A 14,051-nucleotide genomic window follows, 5' to 3' on the forward strand; every position below is an offset into this window, starting at 1 on the left:
GTTTCAGACCGTGACACGGTTAACACAGTTTTCGTGGACACACACAAAATGGCAAATTTCATGTATAATGGAAAGGACAGTGGTCTTTCTGACAGTTTTGTCATATTGTGATGATTACTGTGAATCAACATTTGCAATCGTCTTGGGCAAAACAAGTTTCTTTACATGCTAATATGAAGACTGAATCTGACATTTGGAAAACAGGACGGCATGAAAACGCCCAAAACCAGTATTAAATATTCATTCTTGCTGAGGGAAATAATGCTATGTCTACACTTTCTGTATTATATGAAAGATAAATGTTTTCTAATGTCCAAAACATCATTGGATGCAGTTAATAGTTAATGGAATTGCCAAATAAAATCCACGGACTTAAAAGTGTAGGCGAATTAGAGAATCACTCGTGTGTGTGTGTGTGTGTGGGTGCGTGCATCTGTGTGTGTGTACACACCTAACAACCGTTGTGGGGGCCAGATGTGTCCACTAAGATAGTAAAATGCTCTTAATGATACATTGAGGAGCCCATATTTTGGGCCTGCATGCGCGCGCGCGTGTGTGTGTGTGTGTGTGTGTGTGTGTGTGTGTGTGTGTGTGTGTGTGTGTGTGTGTGTGTGTGTGATTCGTCTGGATGCCTCACCTGTCCACCCATGTTGGTAGGTGTGTTGTCAGCCCAGAGCCCCAGCCTGTTGGGGTGCCTGATGGACATGGACTCATGGCTGCATGACTTCCCATTAGAAAGCCTGGGGGAGAAATGCATTACATTACACTCAGTTGACACTTTTAGCAAAAGACACGTATAGTCATTTTAAGTACAGGGTATTGGTTACAGTCCCTGGAGCAGTGTGGGGTTAGGGGCCTTGCTCAAGGGCACCTCAGCCAGAGAGTGAGATAGAGAGTGGTAAGAGTGGGATTCAAACCTACAAACCACTGATGTAAAGCCCATCTCCTTAACTAGGCCACGACAGCCCCGAAACAATGATAAACTAGGTGTCTTTGCAGAACCTCTGATTTGTTATGTGTTATTATCCATATTTGTTTGGTGGCAGTAAAGTGTGCCTCCCAGGATCCTCCTAGCACTGTCTGGATAGTTCAGCCTTGACAACAAACACCTCCCATCTTGACAACAAACACCTCCCATCTTGACAACAAACACCTCCCATCTTGACAACAAACACCTCCCATCTTGACAATAAACACCTCCCATCTTGACAACAAACACCTCCCATCTTGACAACAAACACCTCCCATCTTGACAACAAACACCTCCCATCTTGACAACAAACACCTCCCATCTTGACAAGTTTGGGAACATTCCAAGAACCATGCCAAGCAGTAATCCAGGTTAAGTTCATCTTGAGGGAGTGGTAAATCATCTAATAGAAGAGCCTGGAGTCCTCTTTATCTTAGCTGAATGATACCTGTGGAATATCTTTTAGCAGGTTTACCACTTCCTGTAGGTTAACTTAGCTAGGATGATCACTTAGCCTTGTTCTTGGAATAGTATCCTGGTCCCCTGAAGACATTATATTGAGTTTTTTTATTCAATTTAGGAGAATGACTGTTCATTTTTATTTTATTATTATTTTTACAACTTCCACACAAAGTGCTGTCTTCACTTCAGAGTAAAAAGGCAGTTAGAAAGTCCCTAACATAAACTATGTCACTTATGGGCTGATGACAACAAAGTCTTCCAGATGCCACTTAGCACTTGCCCATTACAACTGAAGGGGAAAATCATTTCGACAACAGCCACAATGACACAACAGACGCTATGTGTCAGCTTACGCTCCACACACACAAGTCGACTCCAAAACTAATGACAGTCATTTAAGCCATAAAGTCATTATGGTGTGTGTGTGTGTGTGTGTGTGTGTGTGTGTGTGTGTGTGTGTGTGTGTGTGTGTGTGTGTGTGTGTGTGTGTGCGCGCATGTGTGTATGTGTCATGCCATTATATATAGAATGTGTGTGTAAGTCTGCGTCTGTGTGTGTGCACGTGTGTGTCTCATGCCATTATAGAATGTGTGTGTGTGTGTGTGTGTGTGTGTCTGCGATGTCGTTATGGTAGTTAACGAGGGATGCAAGAGTGATCTTGTGCGGTGACACAGAGACATAATCTGTCAACTTGTGTTTACAAGCGCACAGGATGTGTTTAAGACACAAGGACAATTATGCTTAACGAGGAAGGCAATTACCATGGCGACGACAATGACAACAAAAATGACATCATTTGTCAAGACGCCGGAATGCTGGTGTGCTTTGTTTTGCACTCTTGACTTGATCATCATAGGATGTGTGTGTGTGTGTGTGTGTGTGTGTGTGTGTGTGTGTGTGTGTGTGTGTGTGTGTGTGTGTGTGCCTGTGTGTGTTGCCCTGCATACACATTGGTTTGTGTCCTGTGTGTGTGTGTGTGTGTGTTTTTGTGTGTGTGTAGGTGTGTGTTTGTATGTGTTTGTATGTGTATGTGTGTGTGTGTGTGTGTGTGTGTGTGTGTGTGTGTGTGTGTGTGTGTGTGTGTGTGTGTGTGTGTGTGTGTGTGTGTGCATGGTGTGTGGGTGTGGTTGCTGATTGACCTTGATGGATTTCTGAAACACAGTAGTCACAGCAATAATTCACCCTGTCTGCAATCTCATTGGTCATCGCTCATGTCACTCAAGGGCATAGGGGGCTCTATGATTGGCTGCTGTGAGGCTTGGACAAACTCTGTGACCCGGTCGTGTGACGGACATGCCTGCCAGCCTATCAGCATTCCTGACTGACAGGGGTCCTCATGCTCACGCCCACACACACAGCTCACTGTAGAGGTGGATGTGTGTCTTTTGTAAACTTTTAAATGCAGACACATCACACACACATGCACACACATGCACACACACACACCGGACACAAAGCAATGTGCATGCAGAACAACACACACACACACACACACACACACACACACACACACACACACACACACACACACACACACACACACACACACACACACACACACACACACACACACACACACACACACACACACTGAAAGGAAAGCAATGTCTTTGCACATGTGTGGTGAGGAATGTGCTCAGGCACTCTCTCACTGTTCACACAGAGAGCTGACTAGGCAAACAATACAGCAGGAGCAGACTAAGCAGAGGGCGCCCTCTTCAGGTGACTTGCAGAATTGAAAAGTCAGATAAGCCATGCCTGTAGTATCCTCAAAGACAGGTTAAAAATGGAAAAAATTGAAAAAGAATAAAAAAGAGACTTGGACTTGACTTGGCTTGGGTACGACTTGGACTTGGACTTGGACTTGACTGGGTCAAATGTGTCTTGACTTGTGACTTGACTCGGACTTGAGTGGTAAGACTTGAGACTTACTGAGGCTGACTTGCACATTAGTGACTTGATCCCACCTCTGCAGATTACTGCAAGGGCCTACTGGGCCCAGACCCAAGGGTCCAGGAGTCAAGGGGGCCCTGAGGGCAGAGCCTCAATATTTCTCTATATTTCTATAATGTGCTACACAAATGCTATTGCTATAGGTCACACAGCTGTTTCACACTATTAACATGTTTGTAAAAATTGTGAGCTGTCATACAATGTCACAAGCACTTTGCAGGATAGTTCTATGGGAGTTCTAGAAGGACTGGAGGAAAATCCTCAAAGAGGGCGGTCTGAACACACATCTACCTAATGTCTACATGCTACTGGTCGAAGCTCAAATCCATCAGACCACCCTTTCCTCTGACCTCATATACTAGTGGGCAGTCATGGGTAAGCGGTTAAGGGTGTCAGACTTGTAGCCCAAAGGTTGCTGATTCGACTCCCGGCCCACCAGGTTGGTGGGGGGAGTAATCAACCAGTGCTCTACCCCATCCTCCTCTATGACTGAGGTACCCTGAGCATGTTACCGTCCCACCGCACTGCTCCCCAGGGGCGCCATTGAGGGCTGCCCCCTTGTACGGGTGAGGCATACATGCAATTTTGTTGTGTGCAGTGTGCAGTGTTCACTTGTGTGCTGTGGAGTGCTATGTCACAATGAAAATGGGAGTTGGAGTTTCCCAATGGGCTTTCACTTTCACTTAGTGGGCTCAATGCAATAGTGGCATTAGCTGTGGTGGCACCACCCTGACATGTGCTACTCATACATCATTGATCCATATACTACTACTGTAGTGGGGTCAGTGACAGAACTAGTGCATCTGCCTTTGGAAATGCTCGATTTTCACTGGCTACATATCAGAGGTTGATTTGACATTCAAGAGATAGTCAGCTTGCCCAGTCCAAGGTTTCCAGGTTGGGAAATAAGGTACGGCGTCACAGGAAATGTGGGCCGCCAAACTCATACTTGCTAAGATGTCAACACTATCACCACAACATTTCAGATCAGCAGTCAGGTCAGGAAACTTGCATGTTATTCATTCTCAAATAAATTCTAAAGCCAGTTAAAAAAAAAAACAAGTCAAGATATTTTAGGAAAGAGATATTTTAAGATGGTTGATGTTTATATTGATAAAGTGAAATTTATTAGCAAGCTGTTTATTAACAGCTAATGGGGATCCGACAAATGAACAAATCTACCCTAACCCAACAATCACAATATGAGGCTTATGTTTGAGCAGATGTCAAATGTCGGTAGATGTCTTATTCTCTAGTACTCCAATCCTTTTATTTTGTATACTTTCATTCGTGTATCATCTACTGTGCTTTTAAATGTACTAGCTTTTAGATCATTTCTGAAGCACATTAAACTGTCTCTGCATATGACATGGTATGGGCTCGCATTGTCTTGGGTTTGCAAAGGCTGTTCAGGTGTCGCCATCTAGTGTTTAAGTTGAAGACCTGCAGCCAGCAAAACCTCAGCGCCAGGTCATTCAAGGTTCACTCTCATTCATATCCATCCACATTGCTCACCATACAGCTGATCATTTCTCAATTAATTCATAGTTCAACTTAAAGGGCAACTCCAGCCAATTTCAATGTGCTGTTGTATTGCTCACGCTACCCTTGACTTGTCAGTACCCAGTGATGCCGCAGTTTTTGGCCCAGCCCTTTCCGAGATATGAGCTATTCTAATGGGGGCAACTTTTGTTTACATATTTTTTTTTTATATGAGCATAGGCCTAGGTATCACTGTTTGATAGCTGTCTGCTGATGTTGCATAACCTTTTGGATGTTTTTGGGAATTTAAAAAAAAAAAAATTGAAATGTAAACAAAAGTAGCCCCCATTAGAATAGCTCATATCTCGGAAAGGGCTGAGCCAAAAAATGTGGCGTCACCGGGTACTGACAAGTCAAGGGTAGCGTGAGCAATACAACAGTACATTGAAATTGAGTTGCCCTTTAATTGTGGTATTTTACGCTCAACTCAAGAACACAATTTTCATTCACTGGAAATATAAATTCACCTATTGTGTTTTTGTTAGAAGTTGAAATGAAGTTGAAGGCCTGCATAACAGGAAAGTGACAGATTTAGCCACCAGACAATAGAGGTGCAGACAAAGGGGCTGCAAGCTTATAATGTCAATTTCCACTCTACTTCTACTCATACTGTAAAATGTAGTGCTGGCTTTTGGCTCTGCGGGACATACCGAGTAGTAAATGTGGTGTGTGTGTGTGTGCGTGTGTGTGAGTGAGAGAGAGAGAGAGAGATTACTGTCAATGTCTTATTTAAATGTTTTAGTTAAACTGCACATTGGAGACTTGTCAAACGCAATCTCAAACTCCTGTTACATAGACTTGACTTGACTAAAGAGAGAAGAGACAGGGCTTTGTGTTTGGTTGTATGTGCAGTGTGTGTGTGTGTGTGTGTGTGTGTGTGTGTGTGTGTGTGTGTGTGTGTGTGTGTGTGTGTGTGTGTGTGTGTGTCATTCGTGGAGGTGGAGTCTACTTTTTTGTGGTCGGTATACTGTATATTTGAGCATTTTTTGAGGTGGGTATACTGTACGTATATATTTGTGCTATTCTAAATAATGGACCAATACATTTTAGGTGGGTATACTGAAATCCCTGAAATTTTGAGGTGGGTATACTGCGTATACCTGCGTTCTACGTAGACTACACCCCTGGTGTGTATGTGTGTGTGTGTGTGTGTGTGTGTGTGTGTGTGTGTGTGTGTGTGTGTGTGTGTGTGTGTGTGTGTGTGTGTGTGTGTGTGTGTGTGTGCGCGCGCGCGTGCGTGTGCCAGTATGGTGTTTAGAGATACATGGGTTTGTATTTGGTGGTGGCAGGTGGTGGGCAGAGGGGTAGGGTTGCATCCAAGACGGCAGGCAGATGGCATCAGCTTTGATTACAAGCTTTGATGTCCCCCCACTGTCCACAGGCCTGATTACAAGCAAGTGGAGAGATACAGCCATAGCAGCAGAATCATCATCATCATCATCAGCAGCAGCAGCAGCAGCATCAACTACAGCAGTTTTTCTCAAACATATTCAGACTGAGGACCACTTTGTCCCCCGCAAAATGTTCAGGGACCACCTGGTAGCTGAATTGACAGTTGAGGGGTGCTAATTCGACACTACTCATTTCGATGCAGATCATTTACTTTTTATTCACATTACAAGCCTGTCTTATTGTGGTGAAAATATGACTTCAGCTATGCTTAGCGTTGTAATAATGTTACAAATATAGCCTACTGCTAGCTTGTCTTTGAAATGTAGAAATCCCCTTGCGGACCACCTGAGCTCTGTCGTGGACCACCAGTGGTCCCCGGAACACACTTTGAGAATCACTGAACTACAGCATGGACCATGAGCACCATAGCAAAGCCTGATTATTCTGTAAAACCAGCGTCCCACCAGTTCTATAAGTTTATGTCTAGAATGTGTGTCCGCAGGCCTGATTACAAGGAAGTTGAGACAGGGCTGGACTGGCCAATCAGGCATACCGGGCATTTCCCAGTGGGCCCTGCACCCTTGTGGGGCCCTATTTACAGAAATGTAAAATAATAAATCTGAAAATAGGGTCGTACAAGGGTACGAGGCCCACCGGTGAGTCAATTCTGCACCACTAATTATGAGAGGCCCCTTTCAGCCAAAAGTACCCAGGCCCTATTTCTCCCCCAGTTCAGCCCTGAGTGGAGAGATACAGCCACAGCAGAATCTGCAGCAGCAGCATCAAGCACAGCATGCATGGACCATGAGCACCATAGCTAAGCCTGATTATCCTGATAAACCAGCGTCCTACCAATTCTATAAGTGTATGTCTAGAATGTGTGTATGCTTTTTGTTTTTTTTGTCCTTGTTCTTTTTTGTGCCTGTTGTTGTTTTGTTTTGGATTTTATGTTAGTGCTTTACTATTTGTCCATGTTTCTTATGTACAAACATGTCTTTTCTTCTAATAAAAAAGTGTATGCATACGGCATGTGAGAAATAGAAAATATGCTATGTTCATGAGGTTAAGGAATAATAGTTCATACAACTTCATTCACAAAAATATTTTAGCTAAGAATATACTAGTGAAGGGTCACCGGCCGCTCTGTTGAAAAGGTGCTGGATTTCGTGGAGACTTCTAAACAATGCCATCTGCACTCTGTTCTGATGAAGGTCCAAAAGACACACAAACCTTAGGTGTGCCCTTTTTTCCCTTTTTATTTATAAGCCGAGAATATGCTACAATGTTTTTTTTTGCTTACCCTCCAACCCCAACCCCCAGCCACACACACACACTCAGAGTGTAGTGGTTACCTCACTCTCTATCAGAGCTCTGCAGAACATGTAATTCCGTCACTGTGGTGTGTGACAGAAATGGCAAAGAGACTGAGAGATAAGAGAGGAAGGAGGGGGCCAGACCCACGGCCGAGCAGAGCTACACAAAGTATAGTGTAAAAAGTGTCTTATGTGGTTTGTATGTAATGTACAGGTATGTATGCATGTATGTCTGTAGGCCTGTTTCCTCTGTGTTTGTCAGTTGTGCAATAGTCTTGTGATGTGATGTTATGTGTATGTCCTGTCTTAAAAGAGTCTTGCTCAGGGATGCAAAATGAATTTCGGTGTAAACTGACAATATAGTATATTATCATATGCAAGGTCAAGCAGCTCAATCTAACCTTCTAACATTTTAGAAAGTTTTTCCCTTTGGCTCTTTTGGGTGTTGGGAAGAGGTGTCAAAAGTAGAAGTAAAATGATGTTACTGTTTCCTTCCAGTTAAAGTAGACTACAGTACCTGTCTTACAATCAGCTGATTCTGAGATGGTTGGATCAAATGTGTGGCAGGTTTTTTTTGTTTTGTTTTCAGTAGCAACACAGTTTATTTACCTAAATAGGTAGACTGGAATAACTGATGTAACAACTATGTAATGGTGTAGACCAGTGGTTCTCAACCTTTTTGGAACAAACGCCCCCTTGGCCTCATCACAAGCCTCCCATCTCCCTTGACATCATCATAAGCCTGACAACGCTCCCCTTAGTATTAAAAAATGAAATGGACTAATACACCCCAATGGCAACTAAGCACCGCCCCCTCTCAGCTCTCAGCCTTCTCAACGCCCCCTGGAGCTCCCAACACCCCCTGGGGGGCTGTGCTGCCCCCATTGAGAAGCACTAGTCTAGACAGTACGTATGCCATGGATTTGCTTCTGCTTTCACTTTTGACACCTCTGGTGTTGGAAACATCTCTGAAATGACCAAGCATATGGATATGCACTAGAAATGCACAACACTACCTCTTTTTAATATACGTTCTATGCATGTCTGCTGTTGCACGGTCTTGCACTTTATATGTCTGTATGGGTATTGTATAGGTACTTTAGGTGGAATGTATGCTTACTGTCTATGTCTAATTGTCTATGTCTAAATTGTCTATGTCCACACCTTAAGTCTATGTCTGCATGGGAAAGTAACAAACATAATTTAAAATTCTTTGTATGACCAGTGCATGTAAAGAAATGGACAATAAAGCCGACTTGACCTCACTTGACTTGACATATAAAAGAGGGTTTACACAGCTATCTAGCATTGGTATGGTCTTCACAATGCCATGACCTGAGTCCCACACAATGTTAAGGCGTTCTGATACTAACAGGTTGCTTGATCTTAGAGCAACTACAATAACCCTCACAACGTTCATCGCATGAAAAGGGATCAACAGTATGAAGAGGATGGCGTGGCAAGTCTAGAGTTGCAGAAGATGGGGTTTCTCCTTGACCTTTATAAAACAGTGGTTCTCAACCTTTTTCGAACAAACGCCCCCTTGGCAGCATCATAAGTCTCCCAAAACCCCCTTGATCTCATCATACTTTAAGCCTGCCACACTCACCTTAGTATCAAAAAAAAATCATAGCTTAATGACCCCCAATGGCAACTCAGCACCCCTCTTCTCAGCTGTCTCCTTCTCAACGTCCCCCTACCGCCCCCTGGGGGGCTGTAGTGCCCCCGTTGAGAAACACTTATATAAAATGTAATCCATCCATCTCCAATCCATTACCATCCCATGGCCATGGTGAGCAGGGGAAGGACAGACCCCAGTAGCAGTGTCTCATACAGAGACAATGGTGAAGGTTTAGCTTGCAGCCAGGACCTCTTCTTCAAGGGTTAGTTTGCAGGCCCCTTCTGGGAGGTCTGCTTTTACAGCGGCCGGCCTGGGGAGAATCAGAGCAAGTGTCCAGAGACAGAGGAGCAGAATCTTTTCTCCTTCGCTGCCCAGCTTGGACCACTGGCTCCGATGTAGAATCAACAGCACTCATCTCTGAACACTCATCAGAGTCACAGTCAGCACACTGCAAGAGTAAATAGACAACTTTGTACTGTAGACGACACGGCCATTTCTCATTCCTCTGAAAGGAGGTGTAGAAATCCATCAGACTTGTATCTACACCTGCTCTCTATTCTCCATCACAACGAACCAACGTAGTAGCAGTGTAGCTGGCAGAATTGGATGTCTTAACCAGGGCTTCGAACCGGTTCAAGGAACGAAAACGAAAACCAGAAACTTTTTGTATTTTACAGGGAACAGAAACGAAACCGGAAACGTTATTATTTTTTATGTTCTGGAACGGGAACACTTAAAAATTTAAAAAATAATGGTAACCGGTTAATACCGGTTAATACCGTTCCTTAAACTAAAAAAAAAAGTAATTATTTTCCTGCGCACGTTACCATGACGGCTGAGGTTCACGTCTTGTGTGACATCAGACATTCTCTGACTGAATGGAGAGAGAGCTGTAGATTACAAAGTCTTCACTCCACATCTTAATTAAGAGAAACCACTGTCATACAAAAGGACAGAGTTTGCATTGCATTATTGTAAGACATTGCAGGGAAGCGCGTGTAAAGCGCACCGACAATGTTTCGGCGTTATTGGGCATCCATGGCCGCTTCAAATATGCACAAACTCACAATGTCCATCATAGTGTTCCCCGTGACCCAAGTCAGCGTAGAGCGCACATTTTCATAATTGAGGTTTATTCTCTGCTTCTCCGCTTAGGTCGTCCCTGAATGACAAAATTCTGGAGGATATTCTTTTCATCCGCTTGAATAAACAGTTTGGAATGTAGGCTGACTCATTTGCACTTCCGTCTTTCTTGGTTAACATCAGTTAGGCCTATGGGGAGTAATCAGCTGACAGGAACGAAATTAACCTTTCCGGGAACAATATTTTTTGGTTCTAACCGGTTCGGGAACGTCAATTTATTGGTGGAACTCAAAACCGGAAACGTTATAATTCCGTTTCTGTTCGGAACGGAACGTTTGGAAAAAAATAACGGTTCAAAGCCCTGGTCTTAACCCTGCAGGACACGGCTCCTGATATAAATATGATGTTACCAGATTGGCAATGACCACGTCGTAATGTAGCCTATTATGTGGACTGTCATAGTGGTGTATGTGTAGGATATGGTAGTAAAGTTTTTTTCAGTGACTATTAGATCATTCCACTGGGCTACAACCAATGGTGGCTGAGATCAATTGTAGCCTTTTCATGCAGATGGAGCTCCTATTCACTATTTGCTGAAAATGCTTAATTAAATCATAACAACATTGCTGTGACATCAGCAACAGTCTTTAGAAAAAGACAATGCCATCACCATTTTGGTGAGAATAATGGGTAAAACTTTACTTGACGCCGGTGTCATAAGCACGTCATTACAGTGTTATAATAGTGTCATAATAGTGCATGCATTATGCATGTGTCATAAACATTATGTCCATGTCATAAACATTTTATGACTGTTGGCCTTAAGTGACATTCGGCTATGGCAAAAGTGTCTTAAAAGGTTTATGACATGGACATAATGTTTATGACTTATCTATGACAGTGCCATGACACTATTATGACACTGTAATGACATGCTTATGACACCGGCGTCAAGTAAAGCGCTACCGAATAATGTCATAACAGAGGCTCTCCACAAAAGGGTTAAAGATGCTTATTTCATGGTCTTGGTCTTGCTAGTGTTGATTGCCTTCATTCTTCGTCTTGTCTTCGTCTCAAATTCACCGGTCTTGGCTTGCTATAGCCTATATGTGACATCACGCTTTCAGAGAAAGGGTTGTTCTTTGCAGTGCATTATTTGTTCTGTTTCAGCCTGGCTCTCATTCTATCAATACTGCATGCATTTATTGCTCTGCAAGCAAGGTTGCCAATGCCCACTGTAATCAGTAGCTTTAGACTTGTTCCTTCATCATTTTTCCCCTGTCTGTTCAAAGTATTATGGTATTGACTTGAGCCTATCTTAGGCTCTGGTCAAGATGGTGCCTTGGTGTGTTGGTTAATGTCGTCTAAACTGTGGTAGTTTGTGGATTTACCATAGCTCACCACAAGGATGATTGTGACTCACTATCATCCCTATTATTTTTATGTCATTTAATTTTGGAAGCCTCTGGAAAGCCCAAATCGTCAAGCTGTAGAGCTGGGGCGTCCTCTGGTGTTTGTTTTTGGGCATAACGCTTACTACGCAAGGGGGCGGTGACAGAGAGGAAAGCGAGAGGAGTGGAGGACGGAGGAAAAAAACAGAGAAAAAATTCAAACGTTCTTCCTGGAAATTCTGTGAACCCGCCACAACTTCGCCACATGACACTTCAGAAAGAAAACGCGACACTCCATCTGTTTGACCAGCACAGGCACACAGTTCCATTCAATGGCCGCGATTACCTCAGAAAATAATTATTTAACACACACACACCAAGAAGCTTGAACATGTTAACACCATACTCAACGCACTTGTACAGAAAACAAATCGTGTTTGCAGATAACCGATTTGTAAGCCGATATGACTGTGCGAGAGCCGTCATTTCCATTGCGAGAAAAGCGTGGGCTTTCGCTAGTAGAGATTTTGCAACGCATCATCTCCCCGAACTCCTACTCGCTTCCCGTAAACCCGGAGTAACTGAATGAGCTCATCAGTTTCCTTGGAAGCTGTTGGCTAGAGACAGGGGGCAAGTTTCTACACATTTCACAGCCGACACACTATCACGCCAACTGTGAATGTTGGGTAGCCTACACCTCTCCAAAATCTCTGGCGCAGAGTTAGTTTGAATGAACGGGTGCAAAGCGGACCCTGTGTGTTTGGACTCCATTTTATTAAGGAGCTGGGGATTCATACTGCCAATTAATTGATGCGATTAGGCACGCGAACATAGCATTAATCAATGTGCGCACCAACATGGCTGGGTTTAATCGGATGTAAAAACCAGAACGTTGCATGTTGACAAGATGCGGAGCGCATCATGTAGTAAGATACCGACGAGTAGCCTACCTGTTATTGGCATGCTGATGTGTGAAGTGTAAAAAGTGCTTTGCCGCCTCCTTACCTGATGCCAAAAAGCTGAGCGTGGCTGGGAGGTGCCCGTTTGACGGTTTTCCAAAACGTTAGTATGTTCAGTGCTCCATCCAAAAAGACAGCCGCGGTGTGCATTCCCCTCTACGCATCCAAATGGACGCCTGGCAAGTCACGCAACACGAACGTGGGCATGTTTGAAGGTTTAATTACGCATTCCAAATCGATACGCATGTTAGAAACGAGAGGCGAGCGGGTACACTTCCACACACGCACACGGGTTATGAAACCGACGCAAAGATGTGAAGCAGTGACCGTTACAGTGGCTCTCTTCTGTCAGTTGTTTCCAGGGGATTTGCCATGTAATTAAGACAATGTCGCAGCGATAGCCAGCCACGCAATGTTCTTGTTGTCCAAAACGTCGTCCAGCAGTGAACGCCTGGTAAAATCCTCACAAGCTGCACGGATGTTGTTTGCATGTCCAGGAGTCGTGTGGCGGTTCTGTGAAGGCTGGCAAGCGCAGGCAAAAGCGGTGGAGAGGAGTCGAAAATTGCGCAGTTTATATTCCCTTGCAACGCAGACACTCCGTTCAACCTCGTCTTCTGTCCCTCTCTGCTTTTTGGGGTGCCCATCCTCTCCTCTTCCTCCTCCCCTCTCCTTTTTCCCCTCTCTCCCTCTCACTTTTACTCTAGAAGTATCTTCCCTCTCTCTCCCTCGCATGCAGGTTATTTTCGGTGGACGAGTCTTGGACGAAGGTGCCCCGCCTCCCTCACTCCTAGGGAAAGCACAGGAGGCAGTGACTTCCCAAAAAATTCCCACAATTTCTTCATCTTTTCCGGGAAACATTTGGGAATAGCGCGCCGCGACTTCCTCCAGCACACAGTCCGACTTCCTCGGAAACGCGTAGGAGCACTTGGAGGAAACGTTGGTACTTGGTGTGGAAGAAAAAAACACCCACATAATTTCTCTGCGGTCTATTCAAAGCCAGCAAGATCAGATATAATCTGTGATCTGATATAACCAACTCAACAGACTGCCATCTGAGAATGGGTTATTCTAAAAACGGGAATGACATTTTCTATTCTCACTAATTGGCAACTCGGGTGGTTGTGGTCTTGGAGTGAAGCATATTCAGAGGTCAGAGTAGGACTTGTGAAATCCCTCTATTCATCTCTCACAGTCAGACATGTGTGCTCTCAGGTGGGAGGGAAAACTTGACAAATTAACAAAACACTCAACAGAATTTGTGTTCACTTATTACAATCTAGGATGAGGTGGGCCACACAACACCCTTTACCCACACCCAAACACTGTCACGCGCACACAATCTCTCACACACACTCCTGCACGCAC

The 14,051-nt window shown here is 44.1% G+C and overlaps 1 protein-coding gene across 2 annotated transcripts in view; it reads right to left on the minus strand.

Moving 5' to 3' along the window:
* kdm6ba (lysine (K)-specific demethylase 6B, a) overlaps positions 1 to 14,051 on the minus strand; it is a 212,279-nt gene extending 198,228 nt beyond the window's left edge. For both annotated transcript variants that reach the window (XM_063186338.1, XM_063186336.1), the window contains exons 1-2: positions 12,733 to 14,051; positions 638 to 740 (exon numbers count right to left, since the gene is read on the minus strand). The gene's annotated coding sequence lies outside the window, so the exon portion shown is untranslated. The remainder of the gene's footprint in view (positions 1 to 637; positions 741 to 12,732) is intronic.

This window comes from Engraulis encrasicolus, chromosome 21 (genome assembly GCF_034702125.1).
Source record: "Engraulis encrasicolus isolate BLACKSEA-1 chromosome 21, IST_EnEncr_1.0, whole genome shotgun sequence".
Classification (NCBI taxonomy): domain Eukaryota; kingdom Metazoa; phylum Chordata; class Actinopteri; order Clupeiformes; family Engraulidae; genus Engraulis; species Engraulis encrasicolus.